General features: G+C 47.2%; 1 long non-coding RNA gene across 1 annotated transcript; it reads left to right on the top strand.

The window, feature by feature from the left end:
• The first annotated feature begins 13250 nt into the window (after nt 1-13250).
• LOC124096435 (uncharacterized) lies at nt 13251-21482 on the top strand. Its single transcript, XR_006852846.2, has 5 exons — nt 13251-13359; nt 13699-14840; nt 16676-17421; nt 18471-18672; nt 20441-21482. It is a non-coding gene; the product is annotated as an uncharacterized LOC124096435 (long non-coding RNA).
• Nucleotides 21483-22749: the final 1267 nt, after the last annotated feature.

Genomic DNA, 22749 nt, shown 5'->3' with positions numbered 1-22749 from the left:
TGTTAACAGAGAAAGCTCAGAGGGTGATCATATTCAGCAGTAATCACCAGGCTTTCCTGGCCTCTCCTTGTGGAAATGAGAAGGTCTAGTCCATTCTTCTACCAGAAATGAAGTGGTTATCCATGGAGCTCCTACCTGGTTCTCTGACCCCAGCCAAGGAGGAAGGTGTGATTAGAAGGATCCCAGGGAATGAGACGAGCAGAACAGGATCTAATCGTCCCTTCAGGGCTGACTGCATAAGTGCCCATCTTCCTTGTGCCCTGCTTTCCAAACTCTCAATTTTCCATTCAAAACCTTTAGACATCGACTTTATCGTGTACTCCTTTCCTACACACATATGGTACTCCAAACATCACTTCACGATTCTACCTCCATACCTTTATCCAGGCCATTCCAACCATCTAGAAAGCCATCTATAGCCTCCAAGATTCAACAACTAGCTCTTCTTCTTTCCTTAGAGCCAAGCAGAGAGCCCCCAGGATCTAAAAGATCTCTAGGAAACACAATGTTGGCTCTTCTTCTGAGTGGCCCAGGAAGTATGGTGAAATAGGAAGAGCTCTCTGCTCTCCAGGCAGTCTCCTGCCTCTAGGAGCACAGGAAGTAGAAAGCAGGAAGTAGGAAGCAGGAAGCAGGAAGCTGGAGACACAGTAGACATCCCACACTGTCTTCCAAGTGCCAGGAGAGAGAATCTGTATGACAGGGCAGCCAGAGAGAGGACCCATTTCTTCAGCTGCCCCTAGCCCTTAAGGGCGTACACTAGCCCTTACATCCTTGCTGATATTTCATACAATGGCAGATGGAGGAGAAGGTAATTGCCCAGAAAAAATTGAAGATACTATAAATAACCAGAATTGGAATGTCTTCCTCAGTGGAGAATGGGCCACAGGTAAGGTCTGACCAGAAGGCTTCAGTGGGCCAGTGGCCACCAGTGGCCACACCTTGTTGTGAAACAGCCTTTGTGTCCAAATCACAGGAGGCTCCCCGTGAGCTTCTGGGCTGGAGTGGAGCCTTGGGGTGGTTTTCTTGTGTGTTTCCATCTGCTGAAGTCAATGAGCTTGAACCCCCTGGACTGATTGGGAAAACCCAGATGGCTGTTTTCTTTCCCAACTTAGGGTATTCAGAGTAAGAGGAAAGGAGAGTTAACTATAAACATGAAGGTCACAGGGTTTAGAGTCCTGGCTTTGTCCTCCACTGTCTAGCCTGTAGCATAAGGTGAGCCCTCAGTCTCCGCCTGCACAAAACAGTCATGCAAGATCATTCTCCTGACTTAACCAGCTGGGGAGAAGACAAAGAAGTCACAATTGTAAATGTGGTTAAAAAATCATGATGCCAATGGGTACTGCTATGTCTTTTGGAGGTCACCCATTGGCAATTACCCAAACTGATGTGTGATTGTAACTAAACTCTCCCCACAATTGTCTTGCAAAAAACATGTATGTATATCACACACCCACCCCCCCCCCCACACACACACACACATACACATGCATGGTTTTATCATGGAGGCTTTTGCATAACCATTATTCTTGGGTTTCAACTGAAAAATATCCAGCCTTCCAAATGTCCCCCTGGGGGCATGATCTGTTGAGGAATAGGGCTAAGAGTTTTATCACTCTTCCTGTATCAACCTAGATTTCTTTGGGCCTCTCCCAAGTCAAGAAAAATAGTGGGAGTGTGATGCTGGCTCAGCATTTTAGTTTCTTCAGGGACACGTGCCAACATGATATGGATCAGAGACTCAGGGGAGTTTTCAAACCAATAATACAAATGAAAATAAAATAAGTTTGGGCAAGCAGCCTGCTATGTTAACATTATGCTCAGTGTTATGAGCTACCTTTCCTTGAAAATTACTGCCTCTGGAGTACTTGCTGGAAAACCAAAAATCGCTCTCCTAACTTGGAGATGTTAATCCTTGAGCTTGAAATCTACCAGATGCCAGAATTTTCAGTTGGGGTTTCTTCCAGCTCTCATTTGAATGTTAATTGCAGTCTCCCTTGTTTTATCTCACTCTCCCCTCCATATTTCCAGGAATCTGGTGTGACTGCATTTGAGTATCCCGAATCCCTGTCGGTGGTTTGTGAACACATTAGAACTCTTTCCAAACAGTCAAATCTCATCCCGCTCCCAACTCCAACCCACCTCTCTGGTTGTGGCCATTGCAAAGCAGAGCTGGTCACGGGAGGTATCCAAAGACAAATAATCAGGCCCTAAATGTGTTTCATTCAAAAGTAAATCAGGGAGGAAAGTTCTCTTGGATGAAAAGTGAAAGATAAGTTTTGTTCCGTGAAGAGGAAAGAATGCCGTGAGCAGTTGTGGGTCCAGTCCCTCTGGGCTGGCTTGTCCCTTGCTAAGATGAAGCTCTCCATTAACTGATGCTGCCATTTTAGTGGAAGGGGATTCATCCAGGGGTTCAGAGACCAGAGACATTGGGGGCTGGAGTACAGGGCTGAGCAGGTCTGGCTTATGTGACCAGAGATGGAGCCGGGGAGAAGGAGGATGTGGGAAGGGCCAGATGAAAAGCCCGGTGGACTGTTCTAAGCTTCTCATGAAGAAAGAGGAAGAGAAAGAAAAGAGAGAAGAAAAGGAAACTGGAATTGGCTTTTTCTTTCTTTCTTTTTCTTTTTTTGCCTTCATATTGAAGGAGTGATTCTGAGGGGGCTAAGGAAGAGCTGTCAGGCCATGAAAACTTTGAAGAGAGATGAGGCCTCCTCCTCCCTCTGCCAGAGCCAGCTGGAGGCCCATCTTCTTGGTATGCATCCTCCGACTCTTCTTGAAGATGCAGGCCCTACCTCCCCGCCCTCCCCTGTGTCTTGCCTGTGCTTCTCATGAATGATGATGAGGTCATGTGGTGGCTTCTCCTGGCGGGAGCTCCTTTTCAAGAGCATCTCCAGTGCCTGGACAACATGTGGCATAGAAAGGGGACTATACTGAACTGAATGACAATAATCTTCTATCTTTCATGGGTGTCCAAAAACAAAACAAAACACAACAAAACAGAGGAGACGTGACTAAGTCCCAGGCCTTCCTGCAATGGACTGAATGTGGACATCCTCCCAAAGTTCATATGTTGGCGTCTTAACTCCGGTGCGATGGCATTAGGAGGTGGGACCTGAGGAAGTGATTAGGTCATGAGGGTGGAGCCCTCAGGGATGGAATCAGTGTCCTTCTAAAAGAGGCCAGAGAGAGACTCCTGGCTCTTCCAGACAGTGCAGACGCAGCAGGAAGCCAGACATGGCCCTCACCAGACAGTGGGTCTGCCAGCGCTTAGATCTTGGCTCTCCCAGCTCTTCCCAACCAGAGAGGACCATGTAGAGTCCCCCAAGCTAAGTTGACACAGAGAGTGGTAGACATGCCGTCGGTGGGAGTGAACAGATGATCTGATTCCCCCTGATCTGAGACCAGCTTAGGACAAAACACATCAGCATATTCACAAGGAACAATATACACAAGCATCTCCTTTACTGGGGGTTGTTGCAGTGACCTCTAAATTGGCCCCCAAGGATCCCAGGTCCTGTATAAATCCCCGTATTGGGGGTGGACTCTGTCTTCTGACTTGTCTCTGACACATAGAACAGGGCAGAGGTGATGAGATGTCATCTTCAATATTGGGCCATAGAAAGCCTGTGGCTTCTGTCATGGGTAACCTCTCTCATTTACCCAGCCAAGCGAAGCCAGCTGCCAGGCTGTAGGGTGCCCTGTGGAGAGATCCTCGTGACAAAAAACCCAAGAAACATTTCTGGTCAATAGCCAACAAGAAACCTAGGCCCTCGATCCAAAGGCCCCTGAGAAACTGAACACAGTCACGACCAGGTGAGTGAGCCTGGGAGCCGTCTCCTCAGTCAGACCTGCCGACAGTAGCCTAGTCCTGGCCGAGAGCGTGACTCCAACTTCACCAGAGGCTGTGGCCCCAGAGGCACCCAGCTGAGCAGCGTCCAGAGGCCTCACCCACAGAAACTGAGAGATGATAAATGCTGGCTGCTGTGAGCTGCTAGGCTTCAAGGTCATTTGTTCTGCAGCACTAGGTGACTAATAGAGATGTTTTCTTCATCTATAGAGCATACACTGAGCCCATGTCATTTTTACAAGGAATTATAAAATTCAAAACTCAGTCTCCTTTCTCTTGATGGGCCTGTTGCTTTGGATTCTGGGCCTCACCTTACTTTTGTACGTCAACTGGTTGGAAGTAAGAGGTTGTGCTGAGCCTGGCTAGGTATACTTAGCACTAGGTATACTTAGCACTAGGTATACTTAGCACTGCATTCAGCAAACAAGCTGCCAGCTAGCCTGTTCCCACTTGCTTGTCCTCTGGTCACACAGACACAGCCTTTAAACATACCAACCAGTACCCCAACTGAAATTAACCACGACTCCAGGGCAGACCTGAGGGGGCAGGCCATGTCCATGCTTCCACCATGGTTTTAATGATGACCATCATTCTGCTCAGTGGCACTGAAGTTCTACTGACCACCTGGTGCTCATTCAGGCGTCACCGTGTGAAGTCTCAGTTCCCCAGCACTGTCTCGGGCTAGGCTATCTAATGCTCTTTACCCTCTCTTCACATCCCCTAAAACTTGACCTTTGCCTTCCGTCTTAGACACCACCTCCTCTGTGATGAGCTTCCCGACACTTAAACCGAGCCTGATCTGTCAAGTTGTCCATCAAGGCTCTGCACATCCCCATCCCAGCACCGCTCAGGCCGTAGAACTCCCCGGCTGTGAGTCTATCCCCCCACTAGACCTAAGCTGCTAGGCAAACAGGCCCGCTCACCTCTCGCGGTCACTTCCGCATCCTCAAGGTCTAATACACTTAAGCATCGAATCATAAATACTTGTTAAATGAATGAATGCTTTGTACTCTTCAGGCCAAAAGTTTGCTTCCAGAACTTACCTAAGTGTCTTGTTCTCAAAAACCTCAGAGAACAACAAGCCGGATGAAGAATCAGGCCATAGGAGGAAGTTGGAATTCACAAGGACCTATGTATTCAGAGGAGTGGAAGAATGAGACAGCTGTCCAGATAATAAGAGCCTTCAGACACGCTGTGGCCACAGATCACCAGTGAATTCAGGTGAGGGTGTTCAGTTGACCTAGATTATCTAGATAATTCATTTGCTTTGATCCATAAACTCTTTTATCTCCTTTACAATTGGGGAGTTGGTAAAACTGGTCACTCCCACCAGAGAAGGTGGATGTGTTCCAGGGCCCTGGCCTTCCTCCTACCCAGTGTCTTCCCTGTTAATTCTATTCATTCCCTTCAGTTCCTCCTGGTTCCCTGGGTTCAGGGGTTCAGAACCATATAGAGCTACTTTGTGCTTCCACCAGCCTTAGCACGGAACCTCAGCGGGCTCCGGTGTCTGGTCTTCACTTTGCACATTTTTCTGGCTTTGAACATGTTGATGACAAACTTTTAAAATATGAAGGAAGAAAAAAAAAAAGCTTCAGTTATTTTCAGAAAAAAATCTGATATCCTAAATCTTCTTGCCTTTTACAGTTTATCTTAAACCACGCGACTGCACAAAATAGCCACCAGAATTCCTGCCACCCCCCTGGCTATCTCTACAAGAGAGAATTCACTTTGAACAAAAGCGAGTTAAAAATTCTACTAAAGTGATTGGTTGATCAACAAGAGTGATAGGAGGTGGGATACCACCTGTATCAATTAGTTTCTGCTGTGTAACAAACCACCCCCAAACTTGGTAGCTTAAAACAATCACCCTTGATTTCACTTGCCTTTCTGTGAGCTGACTGGGTGGTTGTGTTCTGAACTGGCTTGGTTGATCTGTGCTGAGTCAAGCTCATGCCTCTTTAGTCAGCACTGGGGGTTAGATGACCTGGGATGACCTTTCTCATGTCTGGCAGGTGACAGGCTATAAACCAGGATTCCTGGGTTCTCTTCCATGTGGCCTCTCAGGCTCCAGGAATCTGGCTTGGGCTCCTCTCCATACCAGTCTCTGGCTTCCAGGCCCAGCAAGAGAGGAAAGCTCCGTGGGCAAGTGATTTCCATTTTCTCTGCTTACTGTACATTTGCTAATGCCCCAAGTCATGTGGTTAACCAAGATTCCAGGGGTGGAGAAATCGACTCTTTGTCTTAATGGGATACCTGCAACTCACAGGAGATGCAAAGAGGAAAAGTACTTGCACCATTTTTTTACAATCTGTCACACATACTGTCATCTCCATACAACTTACCTGGTTCAGTCCTCATGGCAGCCCTGAGAAGGAACACTATTTCCATTTTGCAGGTGAAGACACTGAGACATGGAGAAGTAAAGTACAGCGCCCGTGGTTGTTCCACCATGAAGTGGCAGAGCTGGGGTTTGGATTCAGTTCTGTGGTGCTCAGAAACCTGCCTCTCTAAGCATTCTGCATTGTGCCCAACCCAAGCCCAGACTGGTTGCTAACAGGTTGCTAATCTGAATTCAAGTCTTTTAATATGTGTGTTTTTTTTTTAATTTCATGTATATAGGCAGCAGCCTCAGTCTGTGTTTATCAAATATTTTTAAAATATTTTGCAAAGATTATTTTCATTACCAGTTCAATAAAACCTCAAGCTCCAGATGTGGTTAGCCTGGCTCTCTTCTCCTGAACTTTCAAGCCCTGAGGCTTTTTATGGTAATGCAACCCCAACCCCTTCAACTCCTTAGTGACATTCCTTCTCACTTAGGCAATAGAGGGATCTTCTTTGTTGAAGGCATGAAATTCTGTTGCAGGTTCCACCCTTGGAAGAGGCTGACTCAGAACCTAGGAGTCCATTGCCAGGCCCAGCTCTCCTTCCAAGACCCAGGGGGAGCTCAGGGCCGCATCTGGGGCTGTTGCCTCTTTGCAGAGATCACGTGAGCCCTTCAAGATTCAGACAGATGGCATTAGGAGCCACACCAGCAATGGATCCAGAGCCACAGTGAGCAGCTCTCCCTAGCCCCTGCAAAGGTGGCTTTTCTGAATTTCCTGATTCTGCTCCCCCTTCCCCCTTCCCTGAGCCCTCCCTTTCTCGCTGCCCTGCCTGGGCTGCTCTCCCCCTCCTCTGCTCTTCCATGTCCATCTCTTCTCATTCAAAGGTCCCTTCTTCTCTTCCCCACCCTTCTCCTGGGCTGAGGAATGCCATTTAGCAGTAGAAATGAGCCCGAAAGATGCCTCTGGCAGCAGTTTTGAAGAGATGGAGGACCCAAGGTGAATCCAATATACTTGATGAATCTGGTAATCCTGTTTATTTCGAGGCATGAGAAACCCATTATATATTTTTTTTTACTTACATCTATTCTAATTCTACTGTGAAGTCTCCCATGGAGGAGAAATGAATTTGTCTTCATTTGACAATTTTATGACCCCAATCAGCCGGCTCTGTCCATTTGTCTGATTTAAAATGCAGCCAAAAGCCTGGACTGCTTTACCAGAAATCCAAGCAGGACTGATGGTGCTTGCCATCAGCATAGATTTTTTTTTTTTTTTTAATATTCTGTGTTTCTCAGCATGGCTGTTGGGGCCTCCTGGTCAACCTCACCTTCTGAATGACAGTTCTTCAGCAATAGCAAACAGTTCAGTAATGGAAACAAGTGCTTGTTATTATTTTTTTTCTTTTTAAAAGATTTATTAACGCTCCTTAGAGGCTGTTTTTATAAAACCCAGCCCTTAGAGTAGCTGACCTTAAAAATGTGTTTATCTAAGCTATATTCCCCAACCCGTTGACCAACATGATAAATAATTTATTTAATGTTTCCTTAAATATTATTTTGTTTGGTTTAAACCCAAAGTAGAAACTCCTTCTCCCCAAAGGGAACACTGTCTCATTTTTTGTATACAATGGAGACATTTGGGAACAAATAAGAGAAATATAATCATTTTCACAAATTTTGGTTTTGTTAAGCAAATGTTGGTTAATCCAATGACTGCGAATTAAATATTGTGACTTTGGGGTGTTAAATTAGAAGCGGGGAAATTTGGTTGCTGGTTATGTGTGTATTTTAAGCATTTCCATATACCGGTAGGGAAAAAAATATCCACAAATAAACATAGCAAGTAAAGCACAAAGGAATTATCAGCAGGAAAACACTCCACACCCAGATTGTGCGTAGGAGCAGCCACTTGGGCTGTATTCATACCGACTGTTTTTTCCAGGGTTCTCCGTAAATCTAGAGCTTACCTATAATGGAACTGCCTTTGGGGAAGTTGCTGAGAGTACCTAGTACCCCTACCTCCTCTGCAGAACTGTCCCTCAACCCACAGACACAGCAGTCACAAAATTCCTACCCCTGGGCCACAGAGGCAGGCCCTGATATAGGACAGCTATTGGATTCCATTCTCCGGCACCATGATTGGTCAAGCCACCCATGTGGTTCTGGCAAGCCGAAAAAGAGTGCACTCTTAAGTTATAGAGCTAACAGCAAATCAGAGGCTGCCGGGGAAGCAGCTTGACTACAGAACAGAGCATGAGAGAAGCAGAACAGAGCTACAAGGATCAAGTGATTTCTGAGAGCACCATATTCATCCCTGAATCTAGCCATGCCTGACCATTAATTCCCACTTTTGCTTAAGCTGTCTGAAATTAGTCCTGGGACCTCACCTCCAATAACCCAGAGTCCTGATTAAACCAGAGAGTCCAGGCCAAAGCCTAGGCAGACCGCAGAGGATGTTGATTCCCCCCCCCCCAGGTGGCTTTCTCATGGCAACTGAGACTTGTGTCTCTTTATTGACATCCGTCTTAAATCTTGGCTTCAGAGCTGAATACACTCCTGTTCACCCCTTTTTCTACAGGAAAGTTTCCTATAGGAACAGGAAGTAGGTTGCCTCCACAGAGACCAGTAGCAACGGCATGATGGCCAGACCGGAGACCAATTCTTGCTGATTTCAGAACATATCTATGGGTTAACCCTAAACCTAGATCGGGCTCAATGACCTGGGAATTCTTACACTTTAAATGCAAATGGGAAACTGGTCTGCAAAGGCTCAATTTGGGTCTAGCAGGAGATTGTGACCTGACACCTTAAAGATAAGGTACTGTGTTGTACTGAGCACTGTACATCTGGGCTCATTCCTGTTTCCCCCAAATCCCGTGTGGCATGTGCCATCATTATCCCATTTCACAGATGAGGAGAAGACACTCAGAATGGCTTAGAATTACTCAAGGTCACATGGTCAGTGAGTTGCAGAGGCTGGATGAGATTCCAGTCTAGGGTACTCTAAACCCTGGCCCTTATGCTGAGAAAGTGAAATGCGTTGGGCTGGCCCTGGGGGAAATCATTATAGTATCAGAGGTTCAGGAGGGGCTGTTTTGAACAATCACCAGGAAACAAAGAACATTGAACTTGGAATTAGACTGTGCAGGGCTAACATCCTGGTTTCACCACCTTCTTCCTCTGTGTTCTTGGACATACATATCTCTTTAACCCTCTAAGTCTCAGTTTTCTGTGCTGTCAAGCAGGGCTAATAATCCTAGACGTCTCCAAATACAGCTGCTCTGCCCTTAAACATGAATGCTGCTCCTTGCATCAAGAGCAGGACTCTATCTCCTTCTCCCTGAATCGGGGCTGGATTTGGGACTTGCTGGTGCCAAAAGAATCAGGAGGAGGCGTCATTCTCAAACTTCCAAGAGCCAACCTAACATTTCTGTTTTGTCTGTCGGGGATCGCAGCCCCCACACTTTAAGGAAGCCCAGCCTGGACTGGGGAATGACTAGAGGCTCAGCTTGGATGTTCAAGCTCTGTCCAAACTCCCAACTAAATGCAGCCTCATGAAAAACTCTAAGCAAGACCAGCAAAGCAACCTGCTCAGCTGAACCCCAGCCAAGCCACAGAATTGTAAGAAATAATAAATATTGTTATTTTAAGTCATTACTTTGGGGGATGATTTGTTATGCAGCAATAGATAACTGACATATTTACGTACCTCACTAGTCGTGGGGAGGATTAAACAGGCTAATGTGTTTAAAAGCAAGAACACCTGGGGCTGAATCTGACATCACGTATTCAGCCTGTGATTATTGGGCAAGTGCTTCATGCCCAACGCTGCTCAAGGTTAATCGGGACACTGAGGGGAGCGAGACAAAGTCCCCACCCTCCTGGAGCTTTCACTGTAAGAGAGGAACGACAGACCATCAAAGTAAGGCAGCGTCAAGTACCAATGACTGCTGGGGAGATGCGGCCTGAACACACTCTTGTTTTGGGTGCCGCTCATTTTCCTTGGTTCAGGAATTCCAGGGAAAGGAAGCAGGTAGGAAAGTGGAGACTGAGACTAAAATAGTGGACCTATTTTAGACCATGTGGTCAGAAGGGCCCCTTCTGCTTGAGGAGTCTGGGTAGATATCTGGGTGCTGAGGAGTCAGCCACGCTGTCCCCGCACACCCCGGATTCCCATAGACATCTAGCTCCATGGGCATCTTAATGACCTGTTTTTATCTATGCTAACTGAGCACATTCGCAGGTGGATCCTCCCTGGTTTGGGCAGTGGTTGAGGCCCAGAAGGTGCTCAGGGAGCATTTGTTGACTGTGTGAACGCATGTCCTGGGTGAAACCAGGTCGGCCCCCCTCCACCACCATCACAGTCACAGTCACTGAGCTGAGAAGGAGGCCCAAGTGTAGCTGCCACCCCTGCAGGAGACTGTAGAACGCCTTCCAGCCCCTTCTGCACGCGATGCCCCTCCTGTCGGGAACCTCCCTGCTTGACCTGGGAAACCCTGCTTTCTTGGAACCAGTTGCTGGGAACAGCCATCCACCTCACTAGGTGGAAAGTTCTAGAACATCATCAGAAGGAGACATACACCCACACTTCGCTTCAAGCCGAACCTCCCACTGAGGTACGAGAGGGGGACGTAAGAGCTGTCTACCCTTCGCCTGGTTGCCAGACAGTAGGTTCCAGAAAGGACTTGGCAGGAAGGAAGCCTGATGGACAGGGGACTCTACCCAGCAGGACAGAGGCTACCTTCTCCTCTCCAGCCCAGACACCACCTCACTGGGCCCACTAGAAACAACAGCCCCTTCTGCCTCGTGAAAAATACCATCACTGAAGTCAAAGAAATCACCGTGGTGTACGCGGCCACCAGGCAATGGGTGGGCTCCCTCTGCCCTTCCTGCCAAACCCTTCTTTATTGTCCACCAGACCAGACAGCAACAGGGCAACTTGGGCTCCACATTCCACAAAGGGGCCGTTGGGATTTGCCACTCTGGGAGAGAGAGCCGGCGGGCCTTCCCCGTGGAGCCCTCTCTCTCCTCGCCTCTCCTCCAGCTGCTGCTGGTTCAAGCCGCTGCCTGCCCCAGCTAATAATGCCTTGTCACGCAGTGACAGAATTATGGTCTCACACTGGTTTCACATGTCACAAATAATTGCGCTCATTGCGCATCATATTGAAGTTGTCAGGACTCTCTTACGCCTATAATTTGTGTGAGTTGATCATACTTTGGTAAATCAGCAGGTCATGACCTGTGCCCTTTAGCCCCAGTGGCTGGCTGAGAATGACCTACAAATCTCGTGACAGGGACAACAGAGAGGGTATGAACTGTTCAATTGCTCGTGTCTGTCAGCTGCCACAGAGAAAGCCTGCTGCTCTTCCCTCTCGCCATCCCTTTAAACCGTCAAACATGGCACCCCCTGTCAGCCCGACTTAATTTCTTCACATATGGTCTCTTTTCCCCCTAGATTTTTTTTAAGCACTTTTGGATATTTCTCTCTCTCTCTTTCTCTCTCTCTCTCGTTTTTTTTTTCCCTTTACCACAAGACATGTTGGTGCCAAACCCAAGTGTCTTTCTTCCATGTGTTTCAAATAAAAACCTCCAGCGTCTGTGATAAAGTGGAGAGACCTCACTCTCTGCGTCCAGCCCTACCCAACAGTGCTTGTCGCAATGGCTAAGTCCCGCTGGCAGCTTTATGAGCTCCTCTGCTAGCACTTTATTGGGTAACACGTTCACAAATAGGGTTCCCCGGCCTTTGTTTTCATTAAGGGACAACGTGTACCATCAAGTTGCATTTAATTCACTGCTTTGTATTTCACACACAGTATCACTGACCAAGGCCTTGGGTGTCTACACTGGAAAGGGGGTAATGAAGTTCAAGCTGCTTTTATTACCCTAGACCTTCGATAACTCATTTTTTTTTTAAAGTCCACGGAGAAGAAGAAAGATGACCAGGTCCTGGCCAGATGGATGTTCTTCAGATACACTGGAGGGAGGCCAGGGATAGAAGGGTTTGGTGGGGTCTGTTGTAAGTGCCCAGAGAGTAGTAAGCGTGTTCCTTGGTTTAAGGAGGAGAAGATGGCACATGGATGTCCATGCCGGTGGCTTCCGGCTCCTTGGCAAGCTACCACCCCTGCAGAGAGGCCCCAGTGGGTTTTGCAATCCTGAAAGCAGATGGCAACATCCAGCTGCTGATCCAACAGGCTGGGAAGTGAGGGGACCCATCCCTTCCAGCTAGGCACTGGGTGGACCGGAAGCCAGGCAAGCCTCTCACTCACCCCACACGCGTGGGGCTCTGAGCTTCACATCTGAAGGCATCAGCCAAGCAGACGTGAACTGAGGATGAGACAGGAACACACAAACAGTCCAGAATTGCTTCAGAGAACACAAAGCCAAGCTCAGTGGTCTTGGTCCCTTTCCCATACCGCTCCTGGTTCACAGGCACAGACCCATGGTGACTCTCGGAACTGGTAGGCATTTTACTTTAGGTGCAATTTACAAACAGCTAGTCACCAGATTAGAGCAGGGAGGCGGGTGGGAATTGGGGTGGTGTCCTGGCCATACTAAACTTCCACAGGGCCCACCTGGAAGGCAAGTGCAGTGAGGAAGGAATGGTTATGTGCTCCAGGTTTACCCTCCAGCTCTCTTTGCTGAAAGAATTTAATGGAAAAGTCAGACAGATGGGGATTAAAAACCACAGGACCACCACTAACTAGCCTGGCAGCATTGGCAAGTCACCGAAACCCTCTGGGCCTCAGTGTCCTCACCTGTAAAGTACTCAGCACATAGTAGTGGCTGAGTGAGCACATCTTAATTTTTTCTCAATCTAGGTTCTTTTTTATAAGCAAAGTCACCTGACAGCTAACTGAAGAAGACTTTCTCAAAGAATTTACAAGAAAATAAAATGTTGGGTAGCCTACAGGGTTCCCAGGAAGGCTGAAGAGCAAAGGACATAGTAGCAGTCAGACTTTGCACACTGTCTGGTTACCACGTGACTTTGCACATTATTGCCACCACTGGCCATAGAACCCCTCTGGACTCCAGACTTCCATGAGCCTCTGCTTCACTCTCTCTCCAAGTTCAGAGTCCAAGGCAGCATCACTGATTAGCCAACCCCAGGTCACAAGCAGTGCTGGAGAACGGGGAAGGAGAGCACTTCAGGAACCTTAGAGCAGGCCTGTGGCATGGTGAAGTTCTCCGTCAGGTAGTCTCTCCACTCTCATGATTAACATGGGGCTGGGGAGGCAGAGGAACAGCTTTTATTCTCAACCACTTTTAAATAGTCCATTTTTCTTTTTTGCTTCCTTTTCAACAAAGGGGAAGGGAGAACTTTCTTTCCGTAGCCTGTTCCACTTGTCCAAGCCACGCAGCATACAATTGACACTGTTTAGAATGAAAGCACATATATTTCAGTTCCTAATTAGTTGTGCCTGTAACAGCTCATGGAGGGACTATGACAAAATTCAGGGAATGGAATAAAGCCATGGCTTACCATAGGAGCAGTGAACACTGGCTACCAAGTGCAATGTCCTTTGACTTCCAGGTCTATCACTGTTGAGGAAGAACTCTGAAGACGGACCTTGGCTGGTGAAGCAAGATGGTGGCTTGGTCAAGTCCATGGATAAGGAAAGAATGAAAATCACATTCTAGAAGATTCAGTCACACTATTATTGCATGGTCATATTGTAGGCAGTAGGTTAAGTGTTATAGTTGGCACTATTTTGCTTAGCGTTGTAAACAGGTTGGTGAGCTGTTTGCATCCACATTTTACAAATAAGGAAGTCAAGGACACACAGAATAATGAATATTGCACAAAACTGGGTCTTGGAGCTTTTCTTTCAAAGTGGGATGTGTCCACAGATGTCCCTGGGTGGCAGCGGCACGTAAACATGACAAAGGAATCCCAGGGCACAATATCATGGATATTTAAGAAATGCCTGGTGATCTCATAATCTCCACCAGTGCATTGTTTGAGTTGAGGGATTGGGAGGAAAAAATGCCGAGAAATATTTCATGATCTGGAAACTTTCAGCTCCTTTAATATGAAAATGTTCAACATGAAGTATTAAAGATGTAAGGATTCAGAGGTTGCAGGAGGCCAAGGAAGATTAAGAGATTCTTTCCTCCAAATCAAGTGCATAGTGTATCCATTATGGGGCATGGAGAGTCCCCTCCCCTCCCCCATCCTCTCCACTTAATGGGAAAATGTTGAAAACTTTGAAGAAATGCTTTCTTTGTTCTTTAAGTTCCATGATTAATTAGGTATAAGCCATGTTTCAAAACGTTTCGTCATTTATTTGTAATTCTCCCCAGAGCGTGTACAGTAACTTGGCTCAGAACACACAGATTACATTGCAAATGCTGCTCATATGCTGAAACTTTTTGTTTCCTTCCCGTCTCTTCTTTCCCCTACAATACTTGAGTGGAAGAACAAAGCTGGATTTCAGTTGGAGAGTGCACTCTGCTCTGTATGGATTTCCCTATCGGTAACCTCCAGAAGGGGACTGTAACAGGAAGCATTCGGTGGTCGGCCTCATAACCACACTCAAGGCGGAGACACCAGGGTTGCTCTAGCCCCGGGATCTCTGCACCAGTCAAGCAAGGACGTGCATTTGCTTCAAGTCCCTCTTCATCTCTGCATCTCCACTGACAGTGGCCCCGGGAGTGGTAACCAAGCATCAGGTGGTGAGCAAGGGAGTGTAGTGGTAAACATGTGCTGCCAACTGAGGAGTCTGGCTCAGCTTTCAGAGTGTCACTCCTCTTTTCTATAAAGTGAGGATGACAGTGGTCTCTAGGCCAATTGGGTCACTTGTAGGACTAAATACGATGTAGCACTGTGCTTCCTTCGGATATATCCTCTACTCTATTCTATGTCCTCTAGTAACTTGTGATACCTATGGTTTTCAGCGTGGCCCTCAACAGCCACAGCACATTCCCACTCATTCCTGGGTTGGGCAACTTAGGACAGTTCTTGGTGCAGTGAGTTTGAATCTGCCCAATGAAATTGGATCAATTGGATAAGACCCCAATTACAAGCAATCTCTCTTTCTCTCTCTCTCTCTCTCTCTCTCACACACACACACACACACACACACACACACAGTGGCCTCAGGGTACAATTCCCACAGAAGAAGTTTTCTGACTCCAGGACAGAGGCTGTCCCTTCTTGCCTTCTCTCAGGCCCCCTGACTTGCTCTCCCTGCAGCCCCTCACTGCGGAATTTCTTTGCTTCTTCGTCTTTAACTTCACTCTCCTCAAAAAGAAAGAATACTCCTCCAATGCTCAGGGCAGACCCGCCCCCTGCTCCAGCGCTCCCTTCACTACCATTAGAGCTGACTGGACCTTCGGTCACTCTGAGCTACACGGTATGCAGTCAAGGCTGAGGCCCGGGGTCAGTAACCTTCCTCTCCCTGGGGGCTGAGAGAGTGCTGAACTGAACTGCTACCTGGACGGGGTTCCTGGGGTGCAGTAACAAGGTACCACCAAATGGTGACTTCGACACCAGAAGGGATTGGTTCGTGGTTCTGGGGTCTGGGAGATCAAGGGCAAGGTGTCAGCAGGGTGGTTCCTCCCAAGGCTCCTCTGGGGCTTGCCAGCCATCTTTGGTGTTCCATAGTTAGCGGAAGGCATCGCCTCTCTCTGTCTCCTCACGGCCCACTCCCTGCGTGCAAGTCTGTGTGTCCAATTTGCCCTTCGTACCAGGACACAACTATTTAGATGAACTCATCTTAACTTGGTCATCCCCCTCTCCACACCCTGAAGACCCTACTTCCAAGTAAGGCTGTATCCACAGGTACTGGGGAGTAGGACTTAGACATCTTTTTTCTAGAAGGGTGGGGGCCGGGGACTGGAGGACAGATGTTATTCAGTACACGACACTAGGAGCAGCCAGTGGGGAATAGCCCTAAGGAGTCAGAGGCTAAGTCAGCCAGAATTCTGCACGAACAAGTTCTCGAGCCCCATCATAATCATCTGTAAATCCTTAAGACAAAATTTTAAAAGAAGAATGATTCTGGGGCTGGGGCTGTAGTTCAGTGGTAGAGCACTTCCTTGCCTGTGTGAGGCACTGGTTTCAATCCTTAGCACCACATAAAAATAAAGAGATAAACAAAGATATTATGTCCATCTACAACAACAAAAAATAAAAAATAATTAACATTACTTAAAACAAAACAAAACAAAAAAAAAAACAATGATTCTGGAGGTGGGAAAGATAGAGCCAGTGGGACCCAGGCATATTTTTTTAAAGGTCCAGACAGGTTGAGGTTCACTGCATCATACTAAACACAAAAACGACCCACTTGGTTTCCCTGTTCCGGCCTGAGAGGCATTTCTTACTTGAGAACTTTTAGGGTTACTCAGGATGTTTGAATGACTCTTAAAACTTGAGAGTGACCTCTTCTATAGAATTCTATAAAGAATACAGAATGTTAGAATTCTCCAGATGGTTGGGATTAAGGGAAAACAGAGTCTTTCCTAAAGTACATAGCTATAGCCCTAATGTCTGTGTACTCCGGTAGGACCAACTCATCCTGCCAAACAGAGAAGTAGAGGCTGAGGCTTCAGTCCCACATGGTTGTAAATGTTTTGAGATGCAAGAAGGGAAGATGTCATAGGCCATGAAGACAGCATCTCTGTGAGTGGCATCCCGGGCCCATCCTCAATCTGGCTGGCTGGTCAGTGTGGACATGGAGATACGGACGTCTTGTGTTTGGACCAGGGAAAGCATCACCTATCTCTTGCTTCACAGGGAAAAGTGTGGTATGTGGGGAAATGCAGAAATGAGCAAGCCCCAGCCCAGGCACTGGGTAAAGACAGAGGAACACTGGTAACAATGATACGTCACATTTCCACGAGCACACCGTGCATCTGATCGTCGCCGTGACAGCGTCCCTATTACTGTTAAATGTTCATGCCAATTTTCTACATGCCAAAATTTAATCCGGAATATTCAGCTACTCGGGTGATGGCATTCTTCTTTGCGTCCTAGAAGTAAAGAACACACAGCAGATTCTTTGGAAATTAAATATGCCTTTATTCGCAAATATTTCATTAAAGAGCCCGGAAGGACAAAAGATGCCTAAACTGGCAGTTCAGTCTTTGCCGTCTGAGAACAAGTTCTTAGAAACTCCAAGAAATGGGCACGGGGCTGCATCAAGGGACTGGGAAATTACTCATTCTGATAAAATTCCATTTTCTTATTTCGGAGGGAACTGGGGAGATGGTGTCCAAGAAAACAGGACATTCCATTGGGACTAGCTGCATGGTGAGTTGCAACGTCTACCCACCGCGGGATGTCAGTGATACCCACAGCCATCCTCCCTGCAGCACTTGTGATAACAAAACAATAATTTATCAATGGCCACAAGTTTGGCCTCTCACCCTGGTCAGATCATAGTGGGTCCGGCAGAAAGGGGAGGGAGGCCCAAGCTTTGCCTGGATAATGGGAGGTTAGGGAGTGAGGAGCCCTCTTCTGCCAAGAAGTTAATCTCCAGTATTTATTTGGGTGCAAACGAAAGTAGAATAATGGGGAAGGAGGTCCTCCATGTAAGAGAAACTCCAAAGCTTTACAGACTGAATTAGGTGTAATCCTTATGGGATCCCTAACAGCTCATAAATAACTTTTAATGAGATTTCCAGTGAGTCAAATAGCACATGGGGGCAAAAAAAAAAAAAAGTCTTCTTTTCTATTTTTGATATTTTGTTTTCCATAAAGCACATACTCCATAGCATTGTTTTCCAAAGCCATAACCAAAAGAAGGGAAACCATTTCAATAAGAGGAGATTAGTACTGAAAATATTTAATTAACTGATAGGGACAGGAAACACTCGAACATGTCATTGGACGTACTTGACATTGACCACTAATCTATGGGAACTCCGAGAGCTGAGTCTCCAGCATGTTCCGGAGTTAAGCAGAGAAATAAATCAAGGTTTGTAAATGTCATTTAGGTTTTCACCTGTCCCACGATTCAAAATTATTGGCTTCCCAATGAAAAGCACATGTTGTGTCCCCTGCCGGGGGAGCAGTAATGAAGTGAGGCGGACACTCTCCAGCCCTCCCTCCCATCGTGCCCCTCTTTATTTCCCATCGAGTGAAAATAATTACTGTGTCCTTAAGGGAGCGCTTCCCTGCGTCTGGTCCACCGGTCAGCACTGCCAGGCTGCTCCTCCAGCCCTGCCCCTCTTCCTTGTGGGACCTCGGTTTGATTTATGAGAAAATAGTTGGCAAATTGCAGTGTCCATCTTGATGGATGACATCATTTGGACCATTTTGCTGATCATGTATGACTACCTTTTTGTGTGTGTGTTTAGCCTGGTTGCAATTGATCCGCAGCTCCAACAGCTGAAGAAGGAAGGGGCGGGTAGCAATTGCCTGTTCTTGGAGAGGCCACCAAGCAGCAAGATCTCTTGGCCTTTTTTTCCCTGGAAACCCACCAGTGATGTTCAAGCCGTTTACAAAGAGCCCTCAGAGATGTTCTCTGAGGCAATCCCAGGAAGACTCCTAGAAGTAGAGGTAGGTAAGATGGGTATCCTTCCTATCTTCATTTGGAAGATCGTAAAATTGAAACTCAGAGAGACTGAGTGCTTTGCCCAAGGTCACACAGCTCGTCAGTGCTCGGGGGTTCAAATCTTGGCACTTTGACCCCAAAGCTTTCCGTGACTTCATGATGGAATGGGAGTGCACATTTGATGATAACATCAGACTCCCTCTATACTAGGCTGTTTGTCCCACTGTCCCTCCCTTAATTCCTGCAGTAGGTTCCTAACTGGTCTCCAGACCTCCAATAACCTCCTGCACAATAACTTTACAAGACCAAGTTCAGCAACATCCTGGTACTGTTAGCAGCTTTCAGCCTCTTCTCGTGCTCTGCCACTTGCCCCACAGAACTCTCTACCAAACAGGAAAGTTCCAGAGGTGTGGAGTGGAACCCAAAGCAGCCGTCTGCTTTGAATTCATTTGGAATCCCATGTTTTATCTTAAATTTTAATATGGACTTTTCATCACACTCAGTGTGCGCTTGTTGGTTTTGTTTTTTGTTTTTAACTTAGAAATGATTTTAATTGAAAAGACTTTCATTAAAAAGGACATCCTGGCCAGGTGCGATGGCCAAGGAGGCTGAGGCAGGAGGATGGCAAGTTCAAAGCCAGCCTCAACCATTTAGCAAGGCCCTGAGCAAGTAAGTGAGACTCTGTCCCTAAATAAAATATTTTAAAAGCTGGGGATGTGGCTCAGTGGTTAAGGGACCCTAGGTTAGATCCCTGGTACTGGAAAAAAAAATGGACATCCTCAAAGTCTGCCCATCTCTGTCCTCTGACTTTGGGTACTCCTCAGGGCACCTCCTTTGAGGACTCCTGGGACACATCCTAGTTCTCGAGGTATTGAGTCTCAGGTTTGGAACAAGTCCTCGGCCTGCCAGCTCTGCCTTCCTACCAGCCTCATCTCTGCCACTTGCCTCCAGGTCCCCCGGGGCAGCCATGAGGACCTGCCACACTCAGGGCTTGGCACAGACTGTCCCCCACCTCAGGCTTCTCCCCTCTACCTGGAGGCCCCCTGCAGGCTCCTGCCCCGAAGCCTCTGGATGTGGCTGTGGCTGCGTCCTCTGCTCCCCGTTCACGGTGGCACTCGACCCTTTGGAGCCTGGTCATTCGTGGACTTCTCTTTCCCCATTGAAGGAGGTCCCGTTGCTCACTGTCCCCAGGCCACACACACTGTCCCCACGGGGCAGGCTCTCAGAGGCGAGCCTCATCTCAGCTACTCACAGTGCACAGCTGACGAGAGCGTCCACATATTTTTAAACCTATGATGGGGCAGAGGTTTTCATGTGGGCCAGGGCCATGATCACATCTGATCTTGTCCTTCCATGCAGCAGACCAAGGAGCTACAGTTCACCTCGGCCCTGGTGGGGGGGAGGGTTATGGTGACGCCCAGACGTTGGACTTGGCAAGCCTGGGTCCCCTTGACCTCTTCTTGCTCCCTCTGTCTGACCTCAGCTCTCCCATCTGCAAAGGGGGCAAGAGTGGTGCTATTGAGAGGTGGGGGTCAAGGGCACAAGTACTAGAACTGACGGCCCAAACTACAGCCACGGACGAACTCCGGTGGCCGCCTGTTTTCGTGTGGCCTTTGAGTTAACATTGGTTTTTGTATCTGTAAATTTTTGTTTAAATCAAAAGAGTAGTGATATGTCATGACACATGAAATTTACATTTTGATTCTATAAATACATTTTTGGGGGGTATAGGCCTGCCTACTTGTTTACATATTGTCTGTCACTGTTTTTGAGCTACCAGGGCAGAGCTGAGTGGCTACCACAGGCACAGCCTGATGTCTACGACAGACCCTCTGTGGAAGAAATGGCTGACCCTCTGCCTGCGTTCAAATCCCAGCTCCGCCCATCGTGCCCTCCGTGACCTTGGGAAGATGAGGGGACATCTCTGCCAGCTTCCTCTGCTGGAAGAGGGCGGTGATGAAACCTACCTCAATGCATCTGATGAGATTAAAGTGCAGCAACACATCGAAGGCTGCCACCTCAGAGCTACCTTCCCAGAGGACCAGGGCAAGCCCAGGAGCACAGTGGGGTTGGCAGCAGTTACAGTGCCTACTGTGTGGGGGTCAGGAGCAATGGGACAGGGGAGGCTGAGACTGGAGCCGTGGGCCCATCTGTGTGAAAGCAGAAAGCAGGAGCCCAGGAGAATCTGACGGATCCCACTCCCAGGGATCAGTCAGGACCAGGCTGGTCGCTAAGTCAAGAGGTGCAAGTTGGCTTTAGACAGGAAGGACTCTCGAAACCAGAAGGGGCTGGGGACAGAGGACTCTGGAAGACTCCCCCTCAGTCCCAGGCAGCACTCCAGGCAGGGACCAGTTTAGAAAGACAGGCTTGTCGTCCTCCTTTTCCTGATGAGGAGACAGGAGCTCTGGGTGGTTAAAGGACTTGCACAAGAGAATTCCACTTGTCAATCACCAAATCCACAAAGCCACGCACCTGGACCTGGGCTTCTCCCTTGATCCACCCAGCCAGCCTTCCTACCCAGGTTCAAATCCTCCCCTGGTGGTTCTTAGGAACGACAGCACTAAGTTAAAGGGGAACATAACTCTGCGGTTATGTTTTTTGGTTTTTCCAAGAACAGAGAACAGTAATTAAAAAAAAAAATTGAGTTTCACTCCACTGTGTTTTCCCCTTTTGTACAGAATACTGTGTATTCTTTATTGCTGGGTGTCACAGGCTCAGGTTTTCAGCAAGGCCTGTAACCGGGGTCTTCAGCCTACAGGATCCATCCTCTCCGTGGCTCAGGGACAACTCTGCAAATGGCAAATTGCTTATGATTTGAGAGCAGCACAGATCCAAGATGCACTGAAAGACGCATTGAAAGGAGAAAGAGGGGGTGGTAGGCAGAGAAGAGGAAGCAACAAGTGACTCAAAAATCCAGGCCAAACACAAGCCCGGAGATCTCAATAGACACTTGATAAAAATACCTGCGTAGTGTCTGTGCGTCTTTGCAAGAAGGCTCTAGATCCTATTTATTATTCTGAACCACTGTGATTGCCAGGGAAGATGGCGCTCAGCAAGGCGGCCTCCAGGGAGGGAGGAGGGAGGTCCTGCTTTAGCGCCTAGTGACAGAGAATGTTTGAGCTGTGCCGTCCAAAGTGCAGATTCTTGTTTATTTGACAATTTTTCTCTCTTGGACGTTGTATTTAAACAAGTGTCTCCTTTTGGTCCAGTGTTTTTTCAAATTTATTTATAGAAGAACTTTTCCTTCCCTCTTCTAATCTGTTTTTCATATTTTGGTGAAAGGGATAATATATAAAATTTTACAAGGGTCTCGCTTTCCCTACGTTTCCTAAGCGTGGGCATCTGGTGTTCTCATTAAGACAGCGATATCCATTCACAGGCTCAACATGTCTTTAATTCATGCTAAGAGCCGTGCGGTCATGTGAAGAATACACTGTTTTCCCGTGTCTTTCAGAAATTTTCTTTTTCAAAAACCTTTCCAACATTCCTCTGTTCACTTCATTCTGCTCATAACAGAAATGGAAGTTTCTTCTTTCTGTCTTTTTTCCCCCAGATTGTAAGATACACAGATTGTTTTCTGGATTCTGCCCAAAGCATGCTTATTTAGGTTACAAGGGTTTCACTAGGACCTATCTAAATTTTAGGCTTTAGGGCTGAGCAGAGGGAGAGAGAAAGAGAGCAGAAAGAGCTGTACACAAAGAGTTTCTCATTACACATTGCAATGAGCCTCGAAATACTATATTCCTGCTGAGAGCACCTTGGGTTTTGTCGGGCTTTGGAAAACTCGAATTAGTTTATAATCTCCTGAAAATAATATAACCCAAAAGATTGGATCAAAACTCTATGTGGTGTCAATGATGCATTTAATTATGTGAGAGAGAGGTTTGGATAGGATGACTGGAAAACACACACACAAGCATGCGCGCACATACACACCCCATACGTGCACACACACTCACACCCCATATGTGCAAAATGTAATAATTTATCCATGAACCAAGATATTAATGACAATTTCAGAAATTTTACCAAGAGAAGTTTTGTCTATAAACTCTTTATGGCATTATTATTACTATTATTAT

Source organism: Marmota monax, unplaced genomic scaffold (assembly GCF_021218885.2).
Source record: "Marmota monax isolate L192 unplaced genomic scaffold, Marmota_monax_Labrador192_F-V1.1 WCK01_AAM20220418_F8-fsc00004, whole genome shotgun sequence".
Lineage (NCBI taxonomy): Eukaryota > Metazoa > Chordata > Mammalia > Rodentia > Sciuridae > Marmota > Marmota monax.
The sequence above is the reverse complement of the archived record's forward strand: the minus strand, read 5'-3'. Positions and strand labels throughout refer to the sequence as shown.